Source organism: Artibeus jamaicensis, unplaced genomic scaffold (assembly GCF_021234435.1).
Source record: "Artibeus jamaicensis isolate MK-2021 breed Jamaican fruit bat unplaced genomic scaffold, CSHL_Jam_final contig_444, whole genome shotgun sequence".
NCBI lineage: Eukaryota > Metazoa > Chordata > Mammalia > Chiroptera > Phyllostomidae > Artibeus > Artibeus jamaicensis.
In genome coordinates this window covers 6,646,688-6,660,624 of record NW_026521831.1, presented here as the reverse complement: position 1 = coordinate 6,660,624, position 13,937 = coordinate 6,646,688, and the positions used below count along the sequence as shown (strand labels likewise).

The 13,937-nt window shown below is 55.8% G+C and overlaps 1 protein-coding gene across 3 annotated transcripts in view; it reads right to left on the bottom strand.

Annotated features, from left to right (window-relative positions):
• The window catches only part of SYNE3 (spectrin repeat containing nuclear envelope family member 3), a 71,297-nt gene that overhangs the window by 48,583 nt on the left and 8,777 nt on the right, over positions 1-13,937 (bottom strand). The window contains exon 2 of one of the 3 annotated variants that reach the window (XM_053666015.1): positions 3,681-3,811. The exons of the other annotated variants lie outside the window; for them this stretch is intronic. The gene's annotated coding sequence lies outside the window, so the exon portion shown is untranslated. The remainder of the gene's footprint in view (positions 1-3,680; positions 3,812-13,937) is intronic. 3 annotated transcript variants of the gene reach the window in all.

Sequence of the window (13,937 nt, the reverse complement as noted above, 5' to 3'; positions counted from 1 at the left end):
CCTCGGGTTCCCGGCACCCTGTTGTGAGGGGTCCTGGCCACAGGGTCCCAGTGGCTGCTGGCAGTGTGGGTGGGAGCGGTCAGCATCTGGGAGGCAGGGATGGGCTGTCAGTGGCAAGTGAGAGAGCACTGGACAGGGGACAGAGAACCGTTCTGGGCCTGGGGGACCCTGAGTGCCTGGACCAGGCGGGTTGATTGAGGCACCGCCGTCCTGATTCAGAAGCACAGGCACAAGGTCAGTGTTGGTTGTTTGCACTGTGGGCCACGGCCCACCCCATGTAACTGCAGTGACAGCACCGCCTGCGTCCCCAAGTGCTGGTGCTGAGCGCTCCACCTGGCCCAAGACGAAGCCCATCTCAGGTGCACTTCCGCCCCCAAGGCCCCTCCCTGAGATGATCTGGTCCGATGTGGTTATGATCTCCAGGATGTCAGCCCCCGTCCCTGCACCTGCCCTCACCTCCCTTCTGAAGGGACCCACAGCAGGGTCCATGACAGCGTGGCAGTGACGCAAGTGCCCACGCCGCCCTCTCCAGGCCTCTCACTGGCCCGGGCAGTCAGAGCCACATGCCAGGTGTCGGCGCCTCTCCTGGGCAGCGGTCCCGGAACCCACAGACCCGCCTGGCCCCACCTCCGCAGCCTCTCCCACCAGAACCAGCACCTCCTCCCTGGACCACCTGGGTCGCAGCTGGAGGGAGTAGGTCGGACCGCGTACACCTCCCCACGCTTCCCCTGTGGCCCCAGAACCCAAAGAACATGTGAACAGACCTTTTGAAAAGACAACTGTGGCTGCACAAGAATCTATTCTCAGAACCCTCTCTCCCCAGGGAGGGCCTCAGAAATAGGGCTTCCACTGTTTTGTTGGGTTTTATCAGACGAAAACTTCAAAACTTCTCCTAGAACTTGCATTCTCCAGAGAAATCTTCCTCAGAGCCCACCCAGTTGGGCAAACCCTGCCCTGGAAGATGAGGCCAGCACTCCTGGACCCTCGAGGACAGAGCCCCCTAATCCTGCAGCCCCAACTCGCCAGGTGCTCCTGGTCCCCACGCACCAGGGGCACCGGGCTGCCGATGTGTCCGGAAGCCTGGGTGCGGGTGCTGCAGCCCCAGCTTCGTTCTGCCTGCCAAGTCCTCCCCCACCCCACCCCTCCACATCTCCTCCCAGAAGACGCTTCCCTGTTCCCCTTTCCAGATTTGGCGGCTGGCCACTCAGAGGGGGAACCTCCGCAGCTCCCACCACCAAGGGAAACGACCGCTGTCACTGGAGACTAATCTGCATTTTCAGGAGATTTTTACATAAGTGAGGCGAGACAGTGCGGACCTTTTCTGGTCCGGCCTCCACTCAGCGTGGTCACTCTGAGACTCGGCCGCGCCTCGGCCTGTGTCATCACCGGCAGATGGACAGTGTGGCGCTATTACAAATAAAGCTGCTCAGGCAGTGGTGTGGACATATGCTTTCATTTCTCCTGCAGGAATCCTGGGAGTGGCGTGGCTGGATCAGCTGTAGGAGTGTGTTTACATTTTTAAGGAACTGCCAGACTGCTTTCCAAAGTGGTCACGCCACCTTACATTCCTACCCGCAGTGGGTGAGTTCCAGTCCCCCACGTTCTCCTGGGGTCAGTCTTTTCCATCTCAGCCCTTGGAGGCAGCGGGCAATGACGTCTCCCCGTGCCTCTCCTTTGCAGCAGTCTGACGGACTCTTGCACGTGCACCTCAGGCCCCCCCCTTCCTGGGCTCCCAGGCTCTGGGCTAAGCACTGCCCACGCTCCTCCCATTTTTAAGGCTATTAGTGTGCTCAGCTCCTGCCAGTAGGCTGGAGGCTAAGGGAATGAGGACCTGACTGACAGGAAGACACACAGGCCACAGGAACCTGCTCCAATTCCAAGGATGCTGCCAGAGGACTCCTTGAACAGGAGGCTCTCTGAGGACAAACCCAGGCACCCTTTACCAATAGCCAGGAGCCTGTAATAACAGATACGTGAATGAAGTGTGTGTGTGTGTGTGTGTGTGTGTGTGTGTGTGTGTGTGCGTGTGTTGGAGGTGTGGCCCTCTGAGCTAAAGAGCGCTTGCTGTTAGCAAGGGAAACGCACTGCCAAGGACCCTGCTCTGTCAGATGCGCAGGGCTGTAATGATCACCTTCGGTTCTCGCAACTTAAAGGCAATTGCACCAAGTTACCATGTTGCAACATGAAAGAGCCGTGGGCTACAATACCCTACAGTGGGGGGCATAGCATGCCAGACTAAATGCTACATTGTTTCAACCTACAATTCTAACTTTATATTGCTTTGGAAACAAATGTCCCACACGGTAGGTGCTGTTATTAACCCTGTTTTATAGCTAAGGAAGCAAAGCACAGAGATGTGAAATAACTTCCCAAAGCATGCGGAACGGGAATTGCAACTCAGGCAGCCCGCCCCAGAGGCTTCTCTCAGAGTAGAGCACCGCACCTGCAGACAGGCAGGCGGCCAGCATGTCAGGGCCAGCAGAGGAGCGAGTCAGGTGATTGCTGGAGAGATCTCACAGTGGCTGCACGCCCCCCACCCCAGCTCCGCCTGAGAGTCTTCAGGTACTGCCCTGAGCGAGTGCTGACATTCTGGCCTGTGGTCACATGGGGCTCTATCTGCGCAGCTGTGTTTTGCCCTCTGCCCACTCACACCTGGAGCCCGCGGTGCACAGTGCCAACAAGCCCGCCCCTGTGAGTGCTGCTGGTGTGTTTGTCTTCCCATTAGACTGTCCCCCGCAGGGCGGAGGCCGTGTCCGTTCGGCTGTGTACACCGCAGCCCGGGGCACAGCTGGGGTGGAGGAGGCCGATGACGCTGCTCACTACGTGAGTGCAACACCAGCATCCTTCGAGAGGCAGGGTTGCCTCTCACTGACCCGGCCAGGCCAGGGGGCTACCGGGACTGCCCCCGGCTTGGAGACTGGCTGCAGGGCGAGGCCTCATGGGGTGCTGGGACACCCCAAGGAGCCGGTGAAAGTTTCTGCCAACACCTCGCTGAGCTGAGTCTCAGCATGTCACAGCTGAACCACTTCCTAGGAATGCTTTTATCTCTCTGAGCCATTTTATAGGTGGGGAGAAGGGGGCCCAGAGAAGGAAAGGGACCCTCCCAAGATCTTGCAGTGGCTCAGTGCCAGCCCTGAGACCAGATCTCATCTTGATATAAAGACATCCAGTGCCTCCAAGGGGGAGCAGGCCATTTCTTCAAAGGGACCCGCAGATGAAGGAACAATCAGCTCGCTGACGTACAGAGGATGCAGCTCCACAAGGCTGCCGAGACAGGGTAACGGGAAAAGAGGGATCTTTTCAGCAAACGGTGCTGGGACAACAGGCAAAAGAATGAGGGCGGACCCCTGCCTCCAGCCGACTACGAAAATTAACTCAGCACAGATCAGAAGGAAAAGCTAAGCGCAAAACCCATAAACCCCCTAAAAGAAAACACAGGCGTCAACCTTCCCGACCTTGGGTTGGGCGATGATTTCTTAGATGTGCCGCCAAAGGCACAAGCAACCGAAGAAAAAATAGAGACAGTGGACGTCATCAAAGTCAACACTTCTGTGTTTTAAGGACACAGGAAAGTGAGAATGGGAGATGACCCGTAGAATGGGAGAACATTTTTGCAAATCATATAACTAATAAAGACTCTGATCTAGAAAGACAACCCGATGGTAAAATGAGCAAATAACCTGAACAGACATTTCTTCAGCGCACGCACAGATGGCCAGCAGGCACAGGAAAAGGCGCTCAGTGTCGCCAGCCTTCGGGGAAGTGCAGATGGAGAGGAAAAGGGGGCGCCACCTTTCACCCACTAGGGCGGCTGTAACAAACGAGCAGGTGGTAACAAACGACTGCCGGAGACGTGGGGAGACAGCAACCCTTGCACCCTGCTGGTGACAGCTCACGGTCTGTGTGACTCTGGATGACGTTGCTATGGACACGCCCAAAGCTCCTGGCGCCCGGAGAATGGAGAGGTGATGTTGATGGAGGGTCCGGGGAGGGGCTCCCAGAGAGGGGATACCCTGACTGAGAGGTGAAGGCTGAGTTGGGTCTGGAGAAGACGAGAGGTGGGTAAGGGCATGACAAGTGGATGGACCTGGACCAGCACGTGCAACGGCTGGGAGGTGGGCTGCAAGGCCAAGTTCAGGGAATTGTCAAAGGAATCCAGAAGGAAGCAGTGGTGGAGAGGCAGGCTGGGGGGCCTGAGCAGCATGGAATTCAAAGGGGTGCCCAGACTTCATGGGCAATAGGGAGCCAGTGAGGGTCTGGGGGTGAGGGAGTGGCATGCTCTGGTCGCCCATAAGCATCTGGGCAGCATCTGATCAACCTGGAAACAACAGAAGGCTCCTTGCAACATGATACCTGAGGTCACATGCAAGGAAAAGCCTTGCAAAGCGCCATTTGTCCCTGTCATCCTTCTTAGTGAAAACCTACTCTTCCAAAAAAAAAAAAAAAAAAGGGCCAGGAGGTCAAATCAAAGGATCTTTTCTCAACAACTGATTGGATGTGCAAACATCTGATGAGCTGTGCAGCTGCAGCCTCCATCCTCCAGGGTGTCTGACCTTGAACTTGTCCTCCAGGGCCCTCTCCCAGCAAACACCAGCCAGCACCACGGCCAACACTGTTTGGTGGGTAACAAGTGTCCTGCCTGCTTCCTCCCTGTCCCCACCGCAGGCGCATCTGACCCTGGATGGGTGTCAAGGTCACTGTGGGTCTTGACCTGTGGATCCCAAAGGAGACTTCTGTGGGGAAAATGTCACCAAAAGCTTTTATATGTGAGGCCACCCGCTATGGGCTAGGCACTGGGCAGATGCTGTGCATCCCCAACCTGCCAACCACCAAGGCAGATGTGACTGCACCACCTTCCAGGTGGGGACGCTGAGGCTCAGAGTGGCCGACTCTCCTGCCTGGGGCACACAGCTGCTAAGGCGCAGAGTCTGGCTGCAGCCCTGGGCCACACTGCAAAATGGCCAGCCAAATGAGGAAGTAAGTCAGGAAGGCAAAAGCGGGGGAAGGTTCCTTTTTGAGTCAGAACAGGATTTCCCATCACACATCTAACTGACTGCAGACGCAGGCGGGTGTGGAGTGGATCCCCACGGCTGCCACTGACAAGGAGCCCGGCCCGGGCCAGCCCCTCCGCAGTGAGTGTGCCTGAGATGGGGACAAGCCCGAGAGGCACATATGGCTCAGGGTCACCGCTGATGGGCCTGGTGACACCTCCCTCGTAGGTCTCTTTGGGTTAGGGCTCAGGATGAATCAGGCCCGACAGGGAAACCCACTGCAGCTGCAGGGGGCCCTGGGCCTGGGGTTCCAGGAACTGACGGCTGAGAAAAACCCAGCGCACTGTGCCTTCCCCACTGCGCCCTCTCCTTCCACCGGAAGAAGAGTACGTCCTCCATAGACCTCAGGGGACAGGCAGAGTCAGGTCGGGCTCACCTCATCTGCTCACCTAGAACCACACCAGGCCCTCTTTCCATCCATTTCAGAGCTTGGGAGATGCTTGGTCCCTTTACTGACAAATCTTGTTTCTCTGCCTGCTCTGCACCAGACCGGTGTAGTCGGGGCTGGAGATCGGAGCGATGGATGACATGGGCCAGATCCTGTGCCCTTGGATGACTACACCCCAGTCCCCTTTCCTCTTCTGGAAGACGAGGCCAACGTGCAGAGCCTTCTCAACAAGAGCGGTCTCCCTCCGACCCCCAGTCTCTCCTACTGGGCATTTCTCAACCTCTGACCTTCCAGAATCCACCAGGTCGCAAACGTCCCGTGGGCAGCGCTCACACAATCTAGCTTTGGAAATGTCTATGGGGACCAGGGATTTAAACCTGCTTCCTCTGCCAAGGTGCACGAAACCCTGGGCGGGCGCGAGGTCTCCACAGGCCCCTGAAACCTGTGTGTTGGGTCTCCTGGGAAGCCTGCAGCTCTGGTCAGCTCCTCACAGGCCCTTGACTCGGGGAGGACTAAACCCAAGCTTGCTGCAGGGGCCCCACGGTGTGACTCATTAACATTTCTCATTGTAAATGACCCAAATATTCCGAGGGGCGATGTCACAAACCTTCCTTGGCCATTTCCGTTCCACTGGGCAGTGTGTTGCATTTTTATTGTTGTTTTCTCAGTCCAGCTAGAATGCTGGCAAATGTGCCATTATCTCTAACAGCCCGAATGGTACTTTCTGACCAGGAGACTGTGTGTTCTCTGCAGTATCAGCAGCTGGCCTTCTTTTCGGGGCCACTTTCCACAAAGAAACAAAGTTTGTGGTCACGTGGCCCTGGCCGCCTGGCTCATGCCCCAGAAGACTAGAGAATTAAGCAGATCTGGTGATGGGGGCGGCTGGGGGTGGCTGGGTGAGCCCAGGAGGCAGGGTGGGGCTCACTCCCCATGAGTCACTGCCTGGACTGCCCCCCTCACCCAGAGTCACAAAGGCCTGCCTCTTCTGGGACGTGCCCTAGAGCTGCTGGCACTCCGGAGCCAGCCTGCTGAGCAGGCGCAGAGCTGACTCTGCCGCTGAAGGTCCATGCGGCAGCCCGTGGAGTTAACTCCTCTGACTTCACCTTTTCATCTGGGAAATGGGGTCACACTCACATGAACTTCTTACTGCTGACCTTCAGAGCCTTCTCAACAAGAGCGGTCTCCCTCCGACCCCCAGTCTCTCCTACTGGGCATTTCTCAACCTCTGACCTTCCAGAACCCACCAGGTCGCAAACGTCCCGCGGGCAGCGCACTGAGTTATGTTGGTACAGTGTTTGGGACGCCTTACTCAGGTATTTTGAATAAATACCAAACTTGCAAATAGGACAGTTCCGAGAGAAAAACAAAGATGTGACCTAACAGTCCAGCAAAAAAGGCAACAGTTAAGAAACACTTGTGACATTCATTCCGTGGAACATTCTGGGCCACTTACAATGAGAAATGTGAGAACACTGTGGACGAATCCCATGGCTAAGAGGGAAAAATATAAAAAGCATGTTGCCACCTTCTGTGCGCACCAGGTGGGGGGGCGGGCGGGCTTTCTCTGCAGAGGATCAGGGAGCGAGCGTCTCAGGTTTTGTAAGCCATACGGCCTCTGTCACAACCACCCACGTCTGCAGTTGTGCTGTGAAAACAGAGACAATATGCCGATGACCAGCATGGCCGTGTGCCGAAGACTTTGTTTCTAAACACATGCAGCATGTGGCCGGTGGGCTGTAGTTTGCCAGCCCTTCCTGTGCAAATTATACACAAACTGTCAAAAAAACCAACCACGAAGATCAAAAAGAATTTGGAAGAAGAGTTCTCTCAGAGCGGTGGAATCATAGAGACATTTTTAATTTTCAATTTCCTTAAGGGGGTTGTAACAGTTTTTTAAAAATTAAAGCATTTTAACGTTACATCCATCCTAATAACACATTTAAAAATTTCACAGATCTATTAGACTTTCAAAATAAGCTCAAGCAGCCCTGACTGGTGTGGCTCAGTGGATCGAATGCCAGACTCTGAAGCAAAGGGTCGTTCCCTCCAGTTTGAGTCCCAGTCGGGGCACGTGCCTGGGTTGCAGGCCAGGTCCCCAGTAGGGGGCATGTGAGGGGCATCCACCCACTAATGTTTCTCTCCCTCACTTCTCCCTTCCCCTCTCTCTAAAACAAGTAAATAAAATCTTTTAAAAAAACACAACATACGTTAAAGTATAATTCGTGTTAATAAAACCCAGCATCCGTACTCTGCTGTACAGAAAAAGCAGAGACTGCAGTATGGCCACTCTGGGACTGCATCTGGTTTCTCCAACTACTGCCTGTGCAACCTTGCATAAGTTTATTAACCTCTCTGTTCTCCATTTTCCTCGTTTGTAAAGTGAGGATAGCAATGGTACCAACAAGCACACGAAGGCCTGGCTGGCCCCGAGCCTGGGGCACAGTGGGCCCTCAGTGCAAAGAAGCCGCCTTTCAGACCCACGGGACCTTGTGGGCCGGACCCCGCCAGCGCTGGCTCATGTCGTTGCCGGGAACAAGGCAGACTAGAAAAGCCAGCATGCTTTACTTTCCAGCCCAGAAAAATGCCCTTGGACAGCTTTCAGATTTGGTTTCTAAAATGACACAGAACAATTTAAACCTCGCTTTTCAATTAATGAAATGCGCTCCAGCTGTGGGAAGAACAGCCCAAGGAAGACAGGGTTCACCCCACGTGGGAGTTCTCAAAGGCAGCGAGTCCTCATGGCTGGACTCCCCGAACTCCTGGGGAGACCCACGCCCTGCCCGAGGCCCAGGCACCAGGGTTCTCCGACTCCTTCCCCAGGAAACCTGCCAGTCTTGCAAGAGGGAGAAGAACCAAAATCCTCTCTTTTTGGTGGAAAGGGGCATTTAAGGGGTCAGGGTTAAGAGTCTTTCTGACAAACCCTCCAGTGATCCACAGCCCCCACCCAAGCAGGTCCTCCATGCTTAGCAGGACAGTTGAAGTCCTTCTTCATCTATCTCTTCAACATCTCCTCCCACCCTTTCCCACCTTCTCTCCCTGCAGCGGGAGCTCCCAGGGTCGCCCCCTTCCCTTGTGCTCTTCTTTCCCTGGCTACATTTACCATCAACCTGACATCACTGCCTCCAGGAAGCCCTTCAGGATTTTTCAGGGGGTAGCCCTGGGAACTAACATACCAGGTGTCAGGCACTGTGTTGGGTGTTTACACACATCAACTAATTGAGGTCTGTAGCCACCATTAAGTAGGAAGGATTGTCTTCTTTTTATAGAGTTAAAAAAAAATCAAAATTCTAAGAGGTTAAATGAACTCCCGAGGTCACACTACAAGTAGTCCTGCTCGGTCCCCCAACAGTCCCTTAGCTGACCCCCATTTTGCTGGAGTGCAGGTGCTGTCCCGAGCTATTTGTCTAAAAGAGTCCATCCTCTGTACCACTAACCCCTGCTTTATACTCATGTATCTGGAAGCCTTACAGCACCCCTGAGACCTTCCCTCCAGAGACTTTCACTTCCCTGGAGTCCAAGGTCACTTGTTAACAGGCTGTGCTGATTAGAATTAGCACTTGCCCGATGCTGCCAGGGCTTACAGATGCCAGGTTTACGAAGTGGCAGCCTGCACCACGCAGTGGGGAGGAGCTGTCCCCTGGGGCTCCAAGGAGGGGCCCTGGCACTTCAGCCCTGGAGCGGAGACTGCACCCTCCCTCCTGGAGGGGCTGAGCCTGGGGCTGAGCTGCTCCCTCCGTCCTCCTGGACAGCGCTCCGCTGTTGCGTGTGGCGCTTGGAAGTTGACCGAGCACTGCCACCCTCAGACTCCCCCTCGACCTTCCCCCCATCCTCCCACCGGAGCCAGTAGGGTGCTTCATCCCTCTCCCACTGGGGGACCCGGGGCTCCCCGGTCTCGGTAATGGCTCCCTAGTAGAGCCCATGTCCCTTACAGAGTGGTAACCCACTGGGGGGCAGTGCTCGGTCAACAGCACGGGGGCCTGTTCTCTGTGCCCCCAGCCTGGGGGGACGTCCCACACCAGGCACAGAACACACTTGGCTGTCTGAAGTGTGTTTTCTCCTCCTCGAGCGCAATGCCGGCTTCGACGGGCTTCCCTGAAGGCACATGCTGGGCTGTGCAAGGCAGAGGCCCGTCCCTGAGGACACCACGCTCTAGCAGGGTGTGACCCCCAGGAAAGGCACATTCTGCCAGTGCCCACGGGAGGGGTGCCTGAGCTAGCTCCCCTCTGGGGGGGCAGTCCCCACCCTTGGCTTGCCAGACACAGAGGCCCTGCCTCCCCCTTTGCATCCCTTTCAGAGGACAGGAGACCTTGTGATATGGTCTTGCTTCTTTTTCACTTTCTTGTTGCACTTAGATGATTCTAGATCCTTCTAGAATGTAAGTTCCCTGAGAGTAATCAATGACTTTGCCAGCGATGCCCCCATCCCGCTGTCCGGTGCAGAGCAGGTCCTTGGCAAGGAGTTGGTCATGAATGAATGAGTGAGTCTCTGCTGTGTGTGCTCATCCACCCCATCAAGGACCTTCATGAGGACTCCAGGTGCCAAGTGCAGCAGTGAAAACCCTGAGCCGGTGACCTTCCTTCGGGAGGTGTAGGGGTGAGGGAGAGATGAACAGAGGGAGAGATCAGGGAGTAGAGTGCGGTTCAGCTCAGAGGGACACCACAGGGTTGAGAGCCCTCTGCTTGTGTTGAGGGACAGTCAAGGGAAGAGTCACATGGGAGGTGGCCAAGGCAGGGAAGAACATGCAAGAGAAGGAGCAGCATGTGCAAAGTGGCGCAGCAACAGCGAGCCTCCGAGTCACTGGCTCCAGCGATGAAGGTGGAAGCCCGCACTGTCGCCCAGCCCCCCAACAGCAATTATGAGATGCTCTGTGTTCCGGGATGGCAGGGTCTGGCCCAAGGACAGCTGGTTTCTGCCTCGGGTGCTCAGAGACTCCCGGGGCAGCACAGCAGGGGACCCTTTGGGCCCAGGGGCTCCGGGAGGGAGGAGGCAGGGCAGTCAGGACGGTGGGAGCATCGAGGCTTCACGGACAGCTGACCCGAATTCCGGGGTCCGCCCAGGACCCCAGCTGCCCAGTGCCACAGTCAGTGATGTGACTGGCTGATCTCCAACTTGTCCTGGTCTGCCCAGACTTTCCTGGTTTCCTCCCTCCTGTTTCTTCCTCTCTTTGCCTCTAGACCATGAATATTCGAGGAAGGAATGAATCAATTAACTCCAGGTTCGAGTTTAACCAGCAGACACAGACTGAGATGGTATTCAGAACTGCACCTTTAAGAACTGAAATGCCAACAACTGTGACTTGCTCGACCCTGCAAGGCCCACCCTCCACCACAGAGAAGGCTCCTACAACAAGGGGCCCCGCACGCCACCTGGGAAAATTCAGGAAAGGCAAGTTCCATTTCCGCGTCCGTGGGAAGGCTTCATTGGCCCGGGCCACGCCCATCATTTACACAGTGCCCTTGGCTGCTTGCTGGGCGCAATGAAGATGGGAAAACTGCAGTGCAGCTTGTACGACCCATAAAGCCAAGAATGTTTACTCTCTGGCCCTTTACAGGAAAACGTGCGACTTCTGTTCTACAAGTTCCAGGGACCAAAGGCCATGGTCAGCTCAAGGGACATACTCACCCCGACCCCACCTATCAGCAATCCAGAAGATTCCATCCTATTCACTTAGCAAATACCATATTTTGCCATGTATAATGTGTACTTTTCCCCCCAAATGTTTGATGGAAAAATAAGGATGCACATTACACATGGGTAGTACTAATTCTGTGTCTCTATAAATGTTTTTAATTCCTTTATTTATGCTTATGTGTTAAAAGTACAACTCTAGGAAGCAATAATGATATCTGTGTGCAAAATAACACTCTGAATTATGATAATCAGTTTCATTTCCAAATACAAGTAAATAAACAAATTGAACTAAAAAATTTAAATGAAAGATTTTTTCCCCTGAAAGTTTGGGTCAGAAATGTGGGTGCACATTATACACAGCAAAATACGGTAGTACACGATCCCTCCCGGAGATGTGGAACGGGCTGAGCCCGCAGGTGTCCAGTGCTGGCAGCCGTGTCTCCCTCAGGACTGCCCTCCAGAGTTTTCCCTACAGACACGGAGGTGGCCTTTGCCACTGAGCTGAGGTCTTCCCTGAGCTGACAGGACTTCCTCCAGAGCCACCTACTGCGGGACAGCGTCTGGACCCTGCACTGAGTTCCACCCCCCACACCCCCGGCGGGGCCGTGGTGTGAATCCCAGCTGGAAAGATGTGTCCAGTTAAAAGACACCAGGAGCCTCCCACTGACACTTAGAAAGCTGGCACGTGGGCCAGCTCTCTGGTGACAGCAGGACCGTGACGGCAGACACGAGCTGAAAATGGCAGCGGGGGCCAGGCAGGGTCTGATCTCCTCAAATTCTGTTCGTTTCCCTTCTGGAGAGTGTAAGATCCGTGGGCGGAGGACGGGGCCCTTCTGGATCTGAGATGCCGACACTCTGCGCCCGCTCTGCGGGGCGCTGCCCTGGGCGGCAGGCTTCTCTCTTCCCCCCATGGTTTGCCCACGTGCCAGCGCGGGCCCTGGGGATGCTGAGATCCTGGTAACTTCACATTCCCTGGCATTATGTGGCAATGTTTCCAGGAAAATGGCCCTGAACGCGGGGCAGGGAGCCTTCTCTGATCTGATCGGGGGTTGGAGGCAGGCGAGAGCATTGCAACAGAGAGAGCCAGCTGGACTGTCCACGGGCAGCGGTGGGGGTGGGGGTCACTGAGTAAAGCAAAACTGGAAATCTTGGGTAGGCACAGTCACCTGGAATCTGCCAGCCCTGGCTCTCCCTGGGGTCCCAGGGCTGGTACAAAAAGGCCCGGTTATTTTTCCATTACATTGGGCAGCGCAGGGTGAGCGCCCTTGGGCCCGTCCGGACGCCAGGCCTGGAGGGGCTCTGAAAGGTCCCCGCATTCCCTGTGCTCACACACCTGGCCCCTCGAGCATCGACGCACCCACGCTGTTGCCCCATCACATAACGAGAACATCACATAATCAGAAGGATTAAGAGAAAAAGTCAAAAGGACTTTGGAGAAACTGCAGAGGGAGCTGCTGTCCCTCCGGACCTTGAGCTTGTGCCGCCGCACTCGTCCTGCCAGTTACCAGTAGCCCGGGTCCGAACCCAGAGGCGTGACCCACTGGAACGATGGCCGGCACCTCTCAGAGAAGGACCCCACCCCTCAGCTCTGGGAGCAAGACCAATGGTCCAGCGCAGTGGCAGGGACTCTCCACAGTCCTCCATAAAAGAAGGAGCTGGCATTAGCCACTAGGGATGACTGGGGCCTTGGGAGGGAAATGAGTGACCGAGGTGTGTGGTCCACACCTTGTACCCCCAGCAGGAGTCCCCCAAAGGGGACAGGCCTGGCTGGGGTGACTCCGGCCCCTCCGGCCCTGGGCTGCCAGAGCACTGGCCTCTGCCAAGCACACCTGTGCCAAGGCTGACTCACTCACAGCTGTGCCGGGTCCAACCACTGAGAGTGCAGGGGCAGAGGCAGGCAGAAGTGCCGAGAGCTCCAAGTGACCCACATTGTCACCAACGTCACCTCCGCACAGCCAGGGCGCCTCGGGAAAGTGGAAAGTGCTCAGAGAAGCTGGGGATGCAGGAGCCAGAACTTCTGGGAGCAAACACTCTCTTGGAGCTGGAAACTAACTCCTTGGAGGTCTGTGATCACATCTGCTCCTCAGAGTGACTCTGCAGGGACGGTGTGACCAGCCCCACTGAACAGGTGAGGTGGCCAGGACCCTGGAGGCTATGTGACTTGCCAACAGCACGGTGCAGGTGGCAGAACCAGGGTCCCCGCCCACACCTGTGTGATCCCCCCACCTGAGGCTGCCGGCCCCACAGCAGGAGCAGTGAGGAACTCAGCCAGACTGGACGGTCTCAGTTCCCTTTGCACAGGAAGACAGGTGGCCCTGTGCTCCGTGAGCTAACCTAAAAATACCAGCCCCTCGGCTCCAGGCGGGCTTGCAGTGTGCAGGCCCACAGCTGGGTGTGGGGTGCAGCACAGGCTCCCCTCACCCCTCACCTTACAGAGAAGAGGGTTGAGGCTCAGAGGAACTGTGGCCCATTGGGCTGGGCATCATCCTACAAACCAAAGGGTCATGGGTTTGATTCCCAATCAGGGCACATGCCTGGGTTGCGGGTCAGGTCCCCAGCAGGGGGCATGTGAGAGGCACCAAAAAAAATAGATTTTTTTCTTGCATATGAGTATTTCTTTCCCTCTTTTTCTTCCTCCCTCCCCATCTCTCTAAAAATAAATAAATAAAAGCTCTAAATAACAAACAAACAAAAAGCTGTGCCCCCTGACAAAACTAAGGAGACTTTCCTGGGGCCCCTGCAGCCCCCGGAAGTTCCCTCTTTCCCAGTCATCAGCACCCAGGATGGGATAGTCCGGTTAAAGCACCCTCCCGCCCTGCCTGACTCCTCCCACTGCCAGGCAGGGTCCGCCTCTGGGTCCTCCTTCC